This window comes from Chlorocebus sabaeus, chromosome 4, assembly GCF_047675955.1.
Source record: "Chlorocebus sabaeus isolate Y175 chromosome 4, mChlSab1.0.hap1, whole genome shotgun sequence".
Lineage (NCBI taxonomy): Eukaryota > Metazoa > Chordata > Mammalia > Primates > Cercopithecidae > Chlorocebus > Chlorocebus sabaeus.
Genome location: NC_132907.1, coordinates 19,998,522 through 20,013,449, shown reverse-complemented (window position 1 = coordinate 20,013,449; position 14,928 = coordinate 19,998,522). Strand labels below are relative to the sequence as shown.

Here is a 14,928-nt window from a genome sequence, read left to right as displayed (position 1 = left end):
TTCACAAAGGCTAAATTTATGCTTGCCCCTCAAGATTGCAAAATTAAGCAACATATCACTTAGGGACACATATGTAGGTGATATAACCAAAAGAAAAAAAAAGCAGGGGAATGAGTACTCTTGCCCTGTGTAACGAGGAGGAAGGGGTTGCAACTGGGGTAAGACCCTGGTAATGTTTGATTTTTTTTTTTTAAAGAACTAGAGTGATAGGAATATAGATAGTATAATAATACATTTTATTATTCTTATTTAAATTTTAGATGTGCATTTTATATATTCTTCCCTACATATTAAATATTTTACAATTCACAAAATGTTGGTAGGCCAGGCGCAGTGGCGCATGCCTATAATCCCAGCACTTTGGCAGGTCGAGGTGAGCAGATCACTTCAGTACAGGAGTTTGAGATCAGCCTGGGCAACATAGCGAGACCTCATCTCTACCATAAAAGAAATAGCTGGATGTGGTGGCACACACCTGTGGTCCCAGCTACTCAGGAGGCTGAGGCAGGAGGGTTGCTTGAGCCCAGGAGGTTGATGCTGCAGTGAGCCATAATCGTGCCACTGCACTCCAGCCTGGGCAACAAAGCAAGATCCTGTCTCAAAAAAAAAAAAAAAAAAAAAAAAAGCAGGCAACCTATGACGTCTTCCTTTCTGCGCGATTTTCTCCCTTTCTTCTTTTCATCCCTGTTATGTTTCTGCTGTTCTTTCATTCCCTTTTTCTTTTCTAGAACTTTATAGAGGTCAGGAGTTTGAGACCAGTCGAGCCAACATGGTAAAACCCTGTCTCTACTAAAAATACAAAAATTAGTTGGGCGTGGTGGTGCATGCCTGTAATTCCAGCTACTCAAGAGGCTGAGGCAAGAGCTTGAACCCAGGAGGCAGAGGTTGCAGTGAGCCGAGATCACGCCACTGCAATCCAGCCTGGGCAACAGTGTGAGACTCCATCTCAAAAAAAACAAACACAAACAAACAAAAAACCAAAAAAAGAAATGTGATTGGTCAAAAAGGGTATCACCTAGTGGGAACAGACAGAAAGAGGAACCCATCAATGCCTGTCTATTCAGATTCTTCTTGGCCTCACTCTCCTCCTGGGTATGGGCCGGGGCCCTTTCTGGAAGGGTAGTTCCATGACCTACAATCAAACAAAATAGGTAAGAGAATTTCTTTATGGTCGGTTCTTACTCAGAAAGGCAGGGGAAGGTTAGAGTAGTATTTTACATTTTATGGCTGGCTTTGGGGATTTTGGGGGTTCTGGTTTTTATGAACCACTTTGCAGAAGAGAAATTCTAGTTTCTGTGGCTTGTCTTGAGGACGAGTGAGAGGTGAGAGACAGGAGGGCAGGAGAGAGTTGGAGAAACTTTGCTTTTGAGGCTGCTTCTGAAGACTTCACTTCGGGGAATCACTTTCTGAGTCCCCACAGTGTCTTCTGATGAACAGAAATGTTTAATGTTAATGAAGTTTAATTTATTAGTTTTTTAATGGTTAGTGTTTTCTGTTACCTAGGAAATCTTTACCTGTCCCAACATTGCAAAGGTATTCCCCTACGTTTCCTTCTATATATTTTATAGTTTTAGTTTTCATGTCTATGTGTATGACCCATGTCAAATTAATTTTTATGTATGGTGTGAAGTAGGGATCATGTTTTTTTCCCCATATAGATACCAAGTTGTTCCGGGGCCCCATGTTTTTAAACTAATAGAATGTGCCTGTATCCCTTTATTTGCTCATCATGGAAAAAAATATTCTAAACCTAAACCTGAAAATTTGAAATGTATAACCCTGTCCTCATATCTCACTGCCTCCTGATAACATGACCAGTAACTTTAAGGACCATCTATTATGACCGCTCCCCACCCCAGACAATTACAAATGACTTATTTCTTTAGGATCACATATTTCAGATTAGAGAAAAAATAGATTTTGAAAGGAAAAATAACCTTGGCACTATTATTCTTTGACTGCTCTGCTTTTCCAATGTCTAAGATGTAAATAAAATCAACTATTAAGTTTGGAGCTGCAAATTTTTTTATTTTATTTTATTTTATTTTATTTTATTTTATTTTATTTTATTTTTGAGACAGAATCTCGCTTTGTCGCCCAGGCTGGAGTGCAGTAGCGCCATCTCGGCTCACTGCAAGCTTCACCTTCAGGGTTCATGCCATTCTCCTGTCTCAGCCTCCCAAGTAGCTGAGACTACAGGCGTCCGCCACCATGCCTGGCTAATTTTTTGTATTTTTAGTAGAGACAGGGTTTCACCCTGTTAGCCAGGATGGTCTCTATCTCCTGACTTTGTGATCTGCCCACCTCGGCCTCCCAAAGTGCTGGGATTACAGGCGTGAGCCACCACGCCCAGCTTGGGGCTGCAAATTTTTATATATCATATAAAGTGTGAAATAATATGGAACAAAATTGGTGTTTAACTCCTTTTTTTTTTTTAGAGTTTTGCTCCTGTTGCCAAAGTTGGAGTGCAATGGCACAGTCTTGGCTCACTGCAACCTCTGCCTCCTGAGTTCAAGAGATTCTCCTGCCTCAGCCTCCTGAGTAGCTGGGATTACAGGCACGTACCACCACACCTGGCTAATTTTTATATTTTTAGTAGAGTCCTGACCTTAGGTGATCCATTTGCCTCAACCTCCCAAAGTACTGGGATTACAGGGGCGAGCCGCCACGCCCGGCCTAATTCATTTTTTCAATGTTTTTAAAATTGGCACATGTCTGACTCCGTTAAAAAATCAGGTTTATGGGGCCAGGCACAGTGGCTCACACCTGTAATGCCAGCACTTTGGGAGGCTGGGGTGGGCGGATCACAAGGTCATGAGACTGAGACCATCCTGACCAACATGGTGAAACCCTGTCTCTACTAAAAATACAAAAATTAGCTGGGCATGGTGGCATACGTCTGTAGTCCCAGCTACTCGGGAAGCTGAGGCAGGAGAATCACTTGAGCCCAAAAGGCGGAGGTTGCAGTGAGCCGAGATCACACCACCGCACTCTAGCCTGGCAACAAAGCAAGACTCCATCTTAAAAAAAAAAAAAAAATCAAGTTTACCTAAAACCAAAGGAATAAATTCCAAAAAGAGGAAAAAGAGAAACTGTCAAAAAATGCAGAGAAGTCAAGGAACAGAGAGTGATCAGTAGATGTAAAACTTAGGAGTAACCTAACTGAGAGAAGTTTTTGCAGTCTGGTGGAGGTGATGGGAGCCGGAGCAAAGGAGACTGAGGAAAATGCAGGAAATAACTAAAGATGAATGGAAATAAGTGGCAATTTTTTTATTTTTTAAAATGTTTTTTAGATGGAGCCTTGCTCTGTCACCCAGGCTGGAGTGCAGTGGCACGATCTCAACTGATTGCAACCTTCACCTTCTGGGTTCAAGTGATTCTCCTGCCTCAGCCTCCTGAGTAGCTGGGATTACAGGCGCCTGCCATCACGCCTGGCTAATTTTTGTATTTTTAGTAGAGAAAGGATTTCACCATGTTGGCCAGGCTGGTCTTGAACTCCTGACCTCAAGTGATCCACCCACTTCAGCCTCCCAACGTGCTGGGATTATAGGCATGAAGCCACCATGCCCGGCCTCATGAACCAATCTCTATGTAATAGTATTAACTAAAGTCATAGTTTATTCAGATTTCTTTAGTTTTTACCAAATGTTCTTTTTCTGGTCCAGGATCCCACCTAAGATACTCCATCACATTTGCTGGTCATGTCTCCTTAGGTTCCCCTTGACTGGGACGGTTGCTCAGACTTTTCTTGTTTTTGATGATCTTGACAATTTTGAGAAGCACTGGTCAGGATGCCCCTCTGTTGGAATTTGTCTGTTTTACTCATGATTAGATTGGGTTATCAGTGTGTATTAGTCCATTCTCCCGGGTTCTCTGGAGAACCCTGACTAATACAGTTCTTGCATTGCTATAAAGAAATATCTGAGAGTGGGTAATTTGTAAAGAAAAGAGGTTTAATTGGCTCATGGTTCTGCAGGCTGTACATGCAAGAACAAAACAAAAGACAGTTTCTTGCATGACTCAACTTTCGGCTTAATTTTTTTCCTTTTGGCATAGTGAATTGGGGTCCCAAGATTTTGTTTTCCTTTTACAACATCAAGGTGATATGGTTTGGCTGTGTCCCCACCCAAATCTCATCTTGAATTGTCGCTCCCATAATCCCCACATGCCCTGGGAGGGACCCGGTGGGAGGTCATTGAATCATGGGGTGAGTTTTTTCCCATGCTGTTCTTGCGATAGTGAATAAGTCTCATGAGATCTGATGGTTTTATAAAGGGCGGTTCCCCTACACATGCTCTCTTGCCTGCCGCCATGTAAGAGGTGCCTTTGCTCCCCACTTCACCTTCTGCCATGATTATGAGGCCTCCCCAGCCATGTAAAACTATGAGTCCATTAAACCTCTTTTTCTTTATAAATGACCCAGTCTTGGGTATGTACTTACTAGCAGCGTGAGAACAGACTAGTACACAAGGGTAGATACTACCAATGTGATTCATCACTGTTGATGTTGACTGAGATGGAAAAAGCGTCTGTCAGGCTTCTTCACTACAGACTTACTCCCCATCCACTCCACCCCTCCCTTCCTGCTTCTCATGCTATCCTCTCTGGAGGGAAGTCACTAGGTGAAGTGCACTTTTAAGGAGCGCAGAGTTATGCCCCCTCCGTTGATGGCAGAGAATCAAGATAAATTATTTAGGATTCTTCTGTGCAGGAGACTTGTCTCTTCTCTCCATTTATTAATTTTTCAATCATTTATTTATATTAATGTGGATTCGTAGAAATTTATTTTATTCACTGGTTTATAATCCAATATTACTTTATTTTGTTGCTCAAATTGTTCCAATTCTGGCCATTGAGAGCACCTGCAGTTGGTTCTGGATGTTTACTTTTTAACTCTAAAGGTATTCAGTGTTCTGGTGACTTTTATAGCATGATATTTAAAAACATGAATGGGACCTACCATGTAACTATTATTATTTTATTATTATTATTTTTTAGACAGAGTCTTGCTTTGTTGCCTAGGCTGGAGTGCAGTGGTGCGATCTTTGCTCACTGCAACCTCTGCCTCCCGGGTTCAAGCAATTCTCTTGCCTCAGCCTCCCGAGTTGCTGGAACTATAGGCGCCCGTCACCATGCCTGGCTAATTTTTGTATTTTTAGTAGAGACGGGGTTTCACCATGTTGGCCAGTCTGGTCTCGAACTCCTGAACTCATGTGATCCACCTGCCTCGGCCTCCCAAAGTGCTGGGATTATAGGCATGAGCCACCATACCCAGCCCAGTATAGCTATTATATTGGCCAAAAAATAAAAAAGCAAAAAACTCTAATTTCTTTAATATTAAATGACTATCTTCCCCTAAATGACTTAGAGGAACCTTGTTTGTTTGCACAATAGTAATGATTAGAAATGTTAAAATGTCAGCATTGAAAAGGGAGCAGGGTTTATTGATCTTTCACCAGCTGGTGAGAGTGTGCTGGGCTCAGGGCTGAGACATTGGGGTGTTTAGTATCAGCTCTTCAGCCACTTCTTATGCCCCCACAAGTTGAGCCTGGCACCATCAGCTTGTTTTTACACATGTTGATTCGGTGTAGAAATAGCCATCTGGGCCCAAGGCTATGCCTCTCAGATGGTGATTCAGCTCAAGGGTTTCACAGACAAAGGTTGTCATACAGCTGGAGCACTTGGGGACTCCCCAGTTCAGAGCCCCAGAGAATGGAGAAAATTAGAAATGAAAAGGGCCTGTATTAGTTATCCATTCCTGAATAATCACCACTCCAAAACTTACTGGCTTAAAACAACAGCCATTTATTATTTCTCGCGGTTCCTGTGGGTTAGATATTGGGAAGTACTCAGTGGGGTGGTTCTGTCTTGAGTTCTCTCTTGATGGTGCAGTCAGATGGTGGCTGGAACCAGGTCACCTCTAGGGCTTCTTTACTCATCTGGTACCCAGACTGTGATGATTAAACATTTGAGGACTGAAACAGCTAGGGCTCCGGGGCATCTCCCTGTATGTGGTCTCTCCGTGTGACCTCTCCAGCATAGTGGCTTCCTGGTAGCTGGACTTCTTTCATGGTGGCTCAGGGTACCAAAGGCACATATTGCACGAGAGAGGGAAAACTCCTGGCTGAAGGCATTTTGCTTTTTTACTAACTTCGCCTAAGAGGTCACATGGAAAGAGAATTAGTATCTACCTTTTTGTGAGAAGAGTGTCAAAGAATTTGCAGACAAGTTTTAAAACCATGGCAGGACCTTAAAGACCTGATAGCTCCCAGGGTTAGATGTCTTCCTTTGCCCCTCCTGTTCCTGTCTGTGCCCTCCTACCTGTTCTGTGCCCAGGAGGCTGAGTGACAGCTCCTCTCTGCTCTTGGTCCTGGGACACTGCATGCTTCCTTCCATTTTTCCTGCATACTGCCCACAACTTTGTAAACAGTCCTTTTATTCGACTCCTCTAATTACCCAATTTGAGACACCATCTGTCTCCTGCAGTGATTCTGATAGTTACTCCCACGTCCTTCATCTTAGAGATGAGGAGAATGACCCCATGCTTCCAGCCAGGGGTCCAGTACTTGGGGCACCCAATCCAGGGCCCTTTTGTTTCCATTCTATTAGCCAACACATGCAGAAACCAGAATGGGGCCTGAGGCAAAAGGAAAAGTCACAGACACAGAGTATTTATTTAAAACTTTGACTTTTTTTTTCAGTACAGATTTTTGCATAAATTTTTATTTTATAACAGATTGCATTATAATATTATTTATCATGACTGAGTTTGTTTTTTTTTGGCACCCCCTTAACTTTTGTGTCCCCGGGAGTCCCCTACTTGCCTCACCCTATCCCGGCCCCATCCCTCCAGCTTGCTCCCCACCTTAAGCTGCTACTGGCACTGCTGAGCTGGCTGTGGGCTTTTAGAGGCGACCCAGGAATCCTTTCAGCACCTCCTCCTTTTCCTGAGGTTTTACTGTTCAAATTTCATTGCCTGGTGTGTGCCACATCTTCGGATGCTGTCAGCAGCATTTTAGTGGTGACGAATCCCTAATTTGTAACTAGGTGGAAATAGAAGCTCCTTTATTCAATTTTCTTTTGGGCACCTCCCAGGAGTGCCAGGTGTCTGTCTGCCTGGCGCTCCGGAGGAAGATGGGTGAGGCACATGGTGGAACTTGGAGGCATTTGCATTTAGGGTGGAAAACAGACATATTAAAAGTTAGAATGAAATATGACAAAGGCTCGTCAAGCTATAGAAAAAATACTGAGTACACAACTGAATCTGTTGTTCAGAGTTTGTTAAAAGAAGGAAGGAGGGTGGATAGGAGGGGGTAGGCTGGCAGAGAGGAGCAGGCTGGCAGGTCCCACCAAGGTGAGGTTAGGAGGCGCCACAGATAACTAAACACCAGCTAGCTTGCAGTTTTCTCTTCTGCTGTCCTTATTTAGATCCTCTTCTGTCACTGCACGTAACTGGCAGACTTTTCTCTTTTAGATCTATTCTAAGGCACTAAGGAATGAGGCTCTTTACACTTCATTACTTTGCCGTCAGGGAAGAGGCTGATGTCACGTGCCCATGCGTCACCACTGCTTAACGACAGACACACCAGCGGTTCTGGACCTGGCAGTACTTTTCCCTTTGATGCAGGCAGTGAGGGATGTTAAATGGCATTTCATTATGATCTACAGGCTAGATGTTAGTCATGGTATATTTTAGAGTAAGCCTGAAGGGAGTTGCAGGGAAAAGAAAGAGAGATCAGACTGTTATTGTGTCTATGTAGAAAAGGAAGACATAAGAAACTCCGTTTTGACCTGTACCTTGAACAATTGCTTTGCCCTGAGATGCTGTTAATCTGTAACTTTGCCCCAACCTTGAGCTCACAAAAACATGTGTTGTATGGAATCAAGGTTTAAGGGATCTAGGGCTGTGCAGGATGTGCCTTGTTAACAAAATGTTTACAGGCAGCATGCTTGGTGAAAGTCACCGCCATTCTCCAGTCTCTATAAAACGGGGGCACAATACACTGTGGAAAGTCGCAGGGACCTCTGCCCGGGAAAGCTGGGTATTGTCCAAGGTTTCTCCCCATGTGATAGCCTGAGATATGGCCTCGTGGGATGGGAAAGCCCTGACCGTCCCCCAGCCTGACACCGGTGAAGGGTCTGCGCTGAGGAGGATTAGTAAAAGAGGAAGGCCTTTTGCAGTTGAGATAAGAGGAAGGCCTCTGTCTCCTGCATGCCCCTGGGAACGGAATGTCTCGGTATAAAACCCGATTGTACATTTGTTCTATTCTGAGATAGGAGAAAACCGCCCTGTGGCGGGAGGCGAGACATGTTGGCAGGAATGCTGCTCTGTTATTCTTTACTCCACTGAGATGTTTGGGTGGAGAGAAGCACAAATCTGGCCTACATACACATCCAGGCATAGCAACTCCCCTTGAACTTATTTGTGACACAGATTCCTTTGCTCACATGTTTTCTTGCTGACCTTCTCCCCACTCTCACCCTACTCTCCTACCACATTCCTCTTGCTGAGATAGTGAAAATAGTAATCAATAAATACTGAGGGAACTCAGAGACCGGTGCTGGTGCTGGCCTTCCGTATGCTGAGCACCGGTCTCCTGGGCCCACTGTTCTTTCTCTATACTTTGTCTCTGTGTCTTCTTTCTTTTCTCAGTCTCTCGTCCCACCCGACGAGAAATACCCACAGGTGTGGAGGGGCTGGTCACCCCTTCAGGAGTTGAGATACTCCAAAGGCCATTGTGCAAACACAAACAATCCCCAATCTCCTTCACAGTTATCCATCTGCAGGCATCTTACTTTAGGCTGCACCATCTCATTTTTTTGCTGCTAGTCTAGTCATGTGGTTAATTTCCAAGGCTGTTTGTTGTCTGTGAAGGATTGACCACCTGGCTGGACACAGGGACCTCTTTAGTCTGGACGTTGTTTCTGACTCACTGCGATCATCTGGGCAGATAGATCACTTCATCTCTCACCTTTTCCTCCCATCATTACTCTTCAAAAGCCTTCTCGCCAAATCACTACTTTCTTATTCTCAGTGTTCCTAGGCCTTAACGGATGATGTCATTCAACAATCCTTGATATGGGATCAAAATACTACTTCTTTTGGGCAGTTCCTAATTATTTTATTTTCTGTTTCTGCTTTATAACTTCCAGTTCTCCCTTTCTTCAATCTTCTCAATTTCACTACACTCTACATTTCAGCTCTTCTCTCTGATGCAGCTAAACTACTATATTACGGTACATAATCTTTAATGGGACTCATTCCTAGCTAATCTTTTGAAATGCAGTTCTGCAATTATATTTTAACTTAGTTCCCTCTTTTTCTAATGGTGGCTTTTAAAGTCTGTTAATATTCTAATATGAAGTCATTCATTCTAATTTAATAATAATATGAAAAACATATCCTATGCATGTGCTCGTATAATACCACTATCACTAGGAGTAAAACCCTAGTGATAAAGACATATAATATGGTTGATATAATTCAATAACAGCTACCACTTAAATACATCCTCTTTGTGTTTTATATATTATAATATTTGACCCCTACAATAATTCTTAGTACATATTACCATTTCACATGTGAGAAAATTTACAATCAAAGACATTGAATTGAGGTGGGGCTTTGTTTTGTTTTGTTTTACTTTTTTGTGGAAACCTATTATTTTGTGGATTTAGCATCCCTTCTTCTGAAAACTGCTTCTCCCTTCTCTATTCCTATGGCTGCCCGAGAACAGTCATGTTATGACAAGATCCTACCCCCCGGCCTCTGGGGGCCTCATCCTACAATTTTGTGAAGCACATTAGTTTAGGTTATTTTTATTTGTCTAACAGTAACATGTAAAACTTAGAATTGTTGGTGGCCTATTTACCAGCACAGGGACTGCAGATGTCAGTAAGGTCAGCTAGCAGACAGAGAGACTGGGGAGTAGCACTCAAGCTCCTGCCTTTAATCGCCCACGTCCTGGCCTCCCCATGTATTCTGGAAGAAGTCTTCGTGTCCTGATGAAAAATTTCCCCTTTGGCTTACGCTCGTTTGTTATCAGTCAATTGCAATCCGGAAAAGTCTGAACTTTTACCAACTGTTGATCATCATTTGGGTTGAAAATAGCTGGCGTATTAGAATTCCATTCCAAGGCTGATTTACACTAGTTCCCCAAAGGGTATGTGCTTCATTTCTTCCTTCCTGATCTCAAACACACATGAAAAATAAATCTTATCTATTAAAAACAGTTGCATTAAAAATAGCTAAATCCTTTTTTTACTGAAATAGAAAAACAATTATAAAATTCGTATGAAACCAAAAAGACCTCAAGTAGCTAAAACAATCTTGAGAAAGAAACAAAGCAGCAGGCACCACACTTCCTGATTTCAAAATATATCACAAATCTACGGTAGTTAAAACAATATGGTGCAGGCATAAAGACAGACATACAGACCAATTGAGCAGAACATAGAGCCAGAAATAAATCCACACATATATGGTCAACTCATCTTCAGCAAGGGTGCCAAGAATATACAATGGGGAAAGGATAATCAGTTCAACAAATCGTGTTGGGAAAACTGGATATCCACATGCAAATAAATAAAATGGAAACTTTACCTTACATCTTACACAAAAATCAACTCAAAATGGATTAAAGACTTAAGTGTAAGACCTGAAACTATAAAACTCCTAGCAGAAAACAGGAAAAAGCATCATGACATTGGTCTTGGCAATGATTTAATGGATATGACACCATAAGCACAGGCAACAAAAGCAAAAATAGGCAAGTGGGACTATATCAAACCAAAAAGCTTCTGCAGGCAGGGAGCTGTGGCTCACGTCTGTAAACCCAGCACTTTGGGAGGCCAAGGCAGGTGGATCATTTGAGGTCAGAAGTTCAAAACCATCATGGCCAACAAGGTGAAACCCTGTCTCTACTAAAAATACAAAAATTAGCTTGGTGTGGTGGTGCACACCTGTAATCCCAGCTACTGGGGAGGCTGAGGCAGGAGAATTGCTTGAATCTGGGAGGCAGAGGTTGCAGTGTGCTGAGATTCTGCCACGGCACTCCAGCCTGGGAAACAGAGTGAGACTCTGTCTCTAAGTAAATAAATAAATAAATGGCTTCTGCACAGCAAAGGAAATGATCAACAGGGTGCAAAGGTAACCTACATAATGGGAGAAAATACTTACAAACCATATATCTGATAAGTGGTTAATATCCAAAATATGTAAGAAACTCCTACAACACAGCAAAAAACCGAATAAGTCATTTTAAAAATGGGCTAAGGACTTGAATAGACATTTCTCCAAAGAAGACATACAAATGGCCAATCGATATATAAAAAGATGCTCAATGTCACCAATGATCAAGAAAACGCAAATCAAATCCATGACGAGATATCACCTCGAAACTGTTCGGATGGCTATCATCAAAAAGCTACAAGATAACAAGTGCTGGCAGGGAGAAAAGGAAACCCTGGCCACCATTAGAGGGAATGGCAATTAGCACAGTCATTATGGAAAACAGTATGGACCTTCCTCAAAACATTAAAATAGAGTATTGTATGAAAGGAAAGAAGGTTAACATTCCCCTTGACAAGAGGAACAGAAAATCAAATACTGTGTGTCCTCATAAGTGGGATCTAAATGATGAGAACAAACACATGGACACATAGAGGGAAATAACACATACTAGGGCCTGTTGGAAGGTGGAGGGTGGGAGGAGGGAGAGGATCAGGAAAAATAACTAATGGGTACTAGGCTTAATACCTGGGTGACGAAATAATCTGTACAACAAATCTCCATGACAGACACACGTTTACCTATGTGACAAACCTGCACATGAACTCCTGAAGTTAAAATAAAAGTTTTTAGGCCGGGCGCCGTGGCTCATGCCTGTAATCTCAACACTTTGGGAGGCCGAGGTGGGCGGATCACAAGGTCAGGAGATCGAGACCATCCTGGCTAACACGGTGAAACCCCGTCTCTACTAAAAATGCAAAAAAATTAGCCTGGCATGGTGGCGGGCGCCTGTAGTCCCAGCTACTTGGGAGGCTGAGGCAGGAGAATGGCGTGGACCCGGGAGGCGGAGCTTGCAGTGAGCCAAGATCCTGCCACTGCACTCCAGCCTGGGCAACAGAGCGAGACTCCATCTCAAAAAAAAAAAAGAAAAAAGAAAAGTTTCAGCAAGCCCACTTCTGCATATTTTTCCAAAAGAATTGAAATCAGTATGTTGAAGACATACCTGCACTCACATGTTCGTTGCACCACTATTCGCAATAGCTAAGATGTGGAAACAACCTAAACGTTGATGAATGAATAAAGAAAATGTGGTATATACATACAAAGGAATATTACTCAGTCAGAGAAAAGAGGAAATCCTTGTTATATACTACAGCAGGGATGAACCTTGAGGACATTATGCTAAGTGAAAGATGCCAGCCACAAAAGGGCAAATACTGCACGATTACACTTATATGAGGTATCTAAAATAGCGAGACTCGTAGAAGCAGACAGTAGAATGATGGTTGCAGGGATTGGGAGGAGGGTAAAATGGGGAATCACTAATAATGGGTATAAAGTTTCAGTTATGCAAGATGAATAAGTTCCAGAGATCTGTTGTACAACGTTGTGCCTATAGTTGATAATATTGTGTTGTGTACTGAAATATCTTTTAAGAGAGTAGATCTTGTGTTTTAACTCTTCTTACCACAATAAAATAAAAATAATAGCTAAATTCATTCAAACAAATCATCTTGAAGGCAACTGAAAACTATTTGGTGGTGGTTGTTGTTGGTTAACTACAATGAGTTTTATTCAGTAGTCTTTACTTCTTAAAGAACGCAATGATATGTTCCATTTTCTAACATTCCAGCTAATTCATTAGTCAGGAAAGGAAAAAGGAAGTTCATCTAAAGCATGGATTAGTGATGTTCTATGTTGATGTGATAAATAAAAGAAAACATTTGTTATTACAGGTCATATTACAACTTCTAACTTGAATGCAGAGGGATTTTGTGGTCACCCTGAAAACATGTGACTGTGAAAGTCAAGTGCAGCCTGTGGAGGCTCTGCCATGAAGTGTCAGAAGCTCTCTGTGTGCGTCTCATCAGTCTATGCACAATTTTAAATTCTGCACCTGCCCTCATGTCCATGCATTGAATATGGATCTGCTATTGTGTGGCCACCTTGGCCTTCAGGCTTAACATAGGTGACAGTTTGCTCTGGGGCTTTGTGAAAGAAAAAAATGTCTTAATCCCACCTAACAAAAAGAAAGTATTAGCCCTGTCTAACAATAGTTGAAGACCCAAAAAACACCTATCAGGGACTGTATAACATCAACATTGGAGAAGCTATCTGGAAAAATACGGAGAAAAACTGAAATATTTGAAAAGAATGGAGGTTAACATACAGATAATTTCCAATCAGCATACTTGGGGACTCTGAGTTTACCCAGAACATATTTTTTTAAAAATCCAGTTTGCTTGAACAAACAACTTTCAAATATTAAGCTAATTGTTTGAATGACCAAAGCAGTCCATGAAAATAATTTATCCTTAGTCTTCACACATAGGCCTACTTATTGCCCAGAAACTTTTTCTTCTGCCTAATCCAAATTACTCTTCCATTTCTCTCACCTATTTTTAATACTTTCTCTCAGAGAGAATGGCCACCTGGCTTCTCCTTGTCTTCCAATTTAATCTTCTTAGTTTTCCTCCATCGGTTGTAGTTTCCATCTTTTAATTACCGTAATTTTTTTTTTTTTTAAAGAAAAAGTATTTTCCACTGGCTTAGTAGATATTTTACCAAACTGGAGAAAACTACACATTAATTTATCCACCTAGAATTTGGTGGGAATGAGGTTCATCTTGTGCTATAATTTGTGGATTAAGTAAAATCAGATGCTATGTTATGATATTTGTAAAATCAGTCACTATGTTAGCGCTTATTCATCCCAGCTCTTGCTGTGTGTGGTTCCTGAGGAGGGGGCATCATGAGAGCCGGGTGGGAACATCGGTGTCGTCCGTGCATGTGTGTGTGCACACGTGCACATGAGCATATGCTTGTAAAGGGGCCGGTTGAAGAAGAATGTCTCCTTGGTGATGCTAATAAAGCAACATTGAGCTGGAGTGACATCAGGTGCCAGACCCCCAAAGAGGCAGAGGTCTCCAAGGTGGGTGCTGGACTGAATTCTGGGAATAGGCCAAGGACTGTGGCTACATCAATGGGAAAGAGAAGAGGGCCTGTGGCATGCCTGGTGAATGGGCCTGAGGCTCCCTCTAGGCACAAAAAGGGTGGGAGATAGACCTGAAGATGGCCTGGCATGTTTGAGGCCAGCAAGTTTGGGTTAACTTGTTTGTTTTCCTCCTCTTTTATTCTTCTCAGGTTTCTTTATAACCTTTTTAAAATTCAGGCATCTAAACAGCCCTTGGGATGAGAAGGACATGGTGGTCAGTGTCCATGAGCTTTAGGTACTCTTTTCCCTCTCACTGTCTATGGTCTGAGAACTGCTTACAAAGTTGGGCTGTGGCAGAAAGGCCTCCTGATTAAACCAACAAAAAGACCACCTCTCCAGACCTCAGAATTGTCCTGACATGAAAATATTCAAGTTCTGACACTGCCAGGATAATTACTGTTTGAGTATTTTAAAATGGAAAACACAGCCATTCCTTCCTTTATAACTCTGTATTATGGTCTATTTGTAATAATTGTAATAACAGTGCTTGGTGCAGAGCCTGGAAAGGGGTAGGAAAGCCAATAGTGGATCGTCCTCATGTTTCCCACAATTTTGGACACAAAGAAGAAATTCTCTTCTCTCCTGATAAGCAGAGATAAGCTTATACTTATCTCTGGATCCCTAAGTCATCTTTTTAGCCCTGTAAATTTGCTGGTGAGCAGTTACAATAAAGCTTCCTGGCAGTTCTTTCTACCAGAGTGTT

The 14,928-nt window shown here is 42.2% G+C and overlaps 2 pseudogenes; both read left to right on the top strand.

Annotated features, from left to right (window-relative positions):
• The first annotated feature begins 6,264 nt into the window (after nt 1-6,264).
• Nucleotides 6,265-8,542, top strand: LOC140711611 (uncharacterized; annotated as a pseudogene).
• Nucleotides 8,543-11,546: 3,004 nt separating this feature from the next.
• Nucleotides 11,547-11,614, top strand: LOC119618401 (U6atac minor spliceosomal RNA; annotated as a pseudogene).
• The last annotated feature ends 3,314 nt before the right edge of the window (nt 11,615-14,928 follow it).